Below are 4,040 nucleotides of genomic sequence, written 5' to 3' on the forward strand. Positions count from 1 at the left end.
CACCTTCTGTTACTGCTCTCCCCATCTCTGATTCCGACCACCACCATCTGCTAATTCTTATTCTTCGCTCGGCAGTAAAGACATGTTCTAGTGCAAACACCACTGGAGAGGGGCTATAACCCCAAAGACCAATGTTTAGGAGCCAAGGCTTTGGAATCAGGCAGACCTGGATTCCACTTCTGCTTCTGGCCAGGATTTAGTAGTTGTGATTTCACTTACTGTTTCTGAGTCTCCATGTTCTTATCTGTGAAGTGGACATAATAATGGGATCTACCCCCATAGGACTATTTTTTTAAGATTTTGTTTATTTATTTGACAGACAGAGATCACAAGTAGGCAGAGAGGCAGGCAGAAAGAGAGGAGGAATTAGGCTCCCTGCTGAGCAGAGAGCCCAATGCGGGGCTCGTTCCCAGGACCCAGGGATCATGACCTGAGCCGAAGGCAGAGGCTTTAACCCACTGAGCCACCCAGGCGCCCTTACCCCAAAGAACTTTTAATAGGATTCACAAAGAGAGTGTTTAGCACAGTGCCTGGTACAGAGTTGGCACGGGACCCATGAGAGCCACCATGGTGGTGATGATGGCTGTGAGGAAGATGGGGAGGGTGATGACCACAGTCTCTAACGAGAAATCCTGCAATAGTGTCCCACCACTCTTGGGATAAATTTCCTCTTCCATAATGTGGTCTGCAAGACCCATAATGAGCCCGCCCTGACTTGTCTCTTTCCCTCTCTCTACCTCCTGACTCATTCTCTACCCTCTGGCCCTAACGGCCACAACTGGACGGAGTCTGGCAGATTTCCCATTCCCCGCTCCAGTGCTTACCCTTCCCACTCAGGCGGCACACCTCCCTCCCCAGCAGCACTGAGCTTGGAGAAAGTGGCCGACAGTTGCCCTAGGGCACTCACTCCTTCAAGGACTTGGTTCATAGATGGGAGCCTGCCTCTAGGAAGTCTACACTCCGGAAGAAACTATCAGGCTACAACTGTGAGCAGGGCTCTGGGCAGGTGGAAACAGGCTGGGAGAGCCTCGCTGCCACCTCCCTCCACCCAGCCAGGCAATATGAGCGGTTTCTCCCTTCGGGGCCTTCCATGGCCCTAGCAAACTGGTGTGATGGGGAGAAGCCCAGGTGGCTGCCCAGCCTGAGTTTGCCCCTGGGCCAAGTGGGTGAGGATCTGGTGCAGTGATGCAAACTGATCCCCTGTGACCTGGCGGGACCGAACGTTAGTGATGGGGGCTACCATCGATGTATGAAGCCACTAACGCTGTCTTCATGGTTTGGAAGCTGAAGTCTCGATTGGCAGCTTCCAGCAGTGTGCTCTGCTGTCTCCTTGTCACTCAGCCCCTGAGCCCATTATAGAGCCTCACATAGTTCTGACCTCTCGTCCAGCCCTGGAGGATACGGGCATCTGGGGAGAGCAAGGAGGTCATGGTTGTGCAATAGCATTGGCTTGAAGCCTCATGCTTTGTTGGTTGGTTTTTGGCTGAGGTCAAATGGTCCCATGACTCTGCTGACCCCTTTCCAGACTTGACCTTCATGACCACTCAGGGAGGCAAGTGCTCATCGGTTCCTGATGTGGGAACTGAGACCCAGCAAGGAAGTGACTTGCTAGGGCTACCCAGTTCCTCAGGAAGGGGGTCAGGAAGCCCACCCGGTCTTGGCAGGCTCGAGCCTTAGGCAGGGGTTAGCAATCTTGTCACCAGGAAAGCCCTCAAGGTGCCTTTGTGCATGAAGAACTCCTGAGGCGGTGCTAAGGCTGTGTCTGCCCTCATCAACAGACCACATCTTGTCGGCCTTGTGAGTACTGGCCTCTGGCAGAATGGCCTCCCCAGGGTCTGGCGGCTTACGCCTGACCCGAAGACATGCTCTGGAGCAGCTTCACTAGCTATGATTCACAGGCCAGACAGTTGACCCATTCCAGTGGCTTTCAGTTTATTCTCACAGCTGTGCAATGGTCACTGTTCTCTGATTCCAGAACACATTCATCACCGCAAAGTGAAATCCCCCATCCCGCCCTCCCCACATTGTTGGGAGCCACTAACCTCCCTTCTATCTCTAGACTTGCGATTTCTGGACATTTCATATGGACAGAATCACACACCATGTGCCTTTTATGGTTGGCTCCTTTCATCAGGCTTATGCCCAGATGTAATATTTAATTGTAGGGGAAGACCTTTGGAGGCCAGGGCTGGAGTCCCTACCATGCCACTAACTCACCATGTGATCTTGGCAAACCACCCCCTCCATGGCCTTTGGCCTCCATTTCATCATCTGTAAAATGGGCAGATAACCCAATAAATACGCCTATCTCACCCAGAGCAAGTGACTCTGAAAAGGGGGCTCAATAAACTATAAAGGGCAGAGCCAACATGACAGGGACCACCCTGGGCTTGGAACCAAGATCCTGGTCCCCAACCCAGCTCTGCCACTCCTGGCCATGGGAATTTGGACAAAACCAGTTAAGTTCTCTGAGTTTCTGTTTTCTTGTCTATAAAATGAGGATCCAGGTGCTTTGAAAGAGTAAGACAGATCTAAGTGTTCTGGTGGCCTAAAGAGGGTTCCCTCCCCGCTCAAGTGCACATCCACATGGGACCTCAGAAGATGAACTTACTTGGGAATAAGGTCTTCACCAAAATCATTAAATAAGGATGGGGTAATACTGGATCGAGGTGGGCCCCATGTCCAATGAAACGGGTCCTCATAAAAAGAGGAGAGGCACACAGGAACACAGAGGCCATCAGGAGATGTAGGCAGAGGCTGGAGTGCAGCTTCCAAAAGCCAAGGAACACCAAAGATTCCCTGGAAATCCATCAAAATCATAGAGGAGAACTTAGGCAGTAACCTCTTCGATATGAGCCACAGCAACTTCTTTCAAGATATGTCTCCAAAGGCAAAGGAAACAAAAGTGAAAATGAACTTTTGGGACTTCATCAAGATCAAAAGCTTCTGCACAACAAAGGAAACAGTCAACAAAACAAAGAGGCAACCCACAGAATGGGAGAAGATATTTGCAAATGATAGTATAGACAAAAGGCTGACATCCAGGATCTATAAAGAACTTCCCAAACTCAACACACACAAAACAGATAATCATGTCAAAAAATGGGCAGAAGAGGGGCGCCTGGGTGGCTCAGTGGGTTAAAGCTTCTGCCTTCAGCTCAGGTCATGATCCCAGGGTCCTGGGATGGAGCCCCGCATCGGGCTCTCTGCTCAGCAGGGAACCTGCTTACTCCTCTCTCTCTGCCTGCCTCTCCACCTACTTGTGATCTCTGTCAAATAAATAAATAAATAAAAATCTTTTTAAAAAAATGGGCAGAAGACATGAACAGACACTTCTCCAATGAAGACATACAAATGGCTATCAGACACATGAAAAACTGTTCATCATCACTAGCCATCAGGGAGATTCAAATCAAAACCACATTGAGATACCACCTTACACCAGTTAGAATGGCCAAAATTAGCAAGACAGGAAACAACGTGTGTTGGAGAGGATGTGGAGAAAGGGGAACCCTCGTACACTGTTGGTGGGAATGCAAGTTGGTGCAGCCACTTGGAGAACAGTGTGGAGATTCCTTAAGAAATTAAAAATAGAGCTTCCCTGTAACCCTGCAATTGCACTACTGGGTATTTACCCCAAAGATACAGATGGAGTGAAAAGAAGGGCCATCTGTACCCCAATGTTCATAGCAGCAATGGCCACAGTCACCAAACTGTGGAAAGAACCAAGATGTCCTTCAATGGATGAATGGATAAGGAAGATGTGGTCCATATACACTATGGAGTATTATGCCTCCATTGGAAAGGATGAATATCCAGCTTCTGTATCAACATGGACGGGTCTGGAGGAGATTATGCTGAGTGAAATAAGTCAAGCAGAGAGAGTCAATTATCATATGGTTTCACTTATTTGTGGAGCATAAGAAATAACATGGAGGACATGGGGAGATGGAGAGGAGAAGGGAGTTGAGGGAAATTGGAGGGGGAGATGAACCATGAGAGACTATGGACTCTGAAAAACAATCTGAGGGTTTTGAAGG

The sequence above is a fragment of the Enhydra lutris genome, unplaced genomic scaffold, assembly GCF_002288905.1.
Source record: "Enhydra lutris kenyoni isolate GAN:26980312 unplaced genomic scaffold, ASM228890v2 scaffoldscaffold20, whole genome shotgun sequence".
Lineage (NCBI taxonomy): Eukaryota > Metazoa > Chordata > Mammalia > Carnivora > Mustelidae > Enhydra > Enhydra lutris.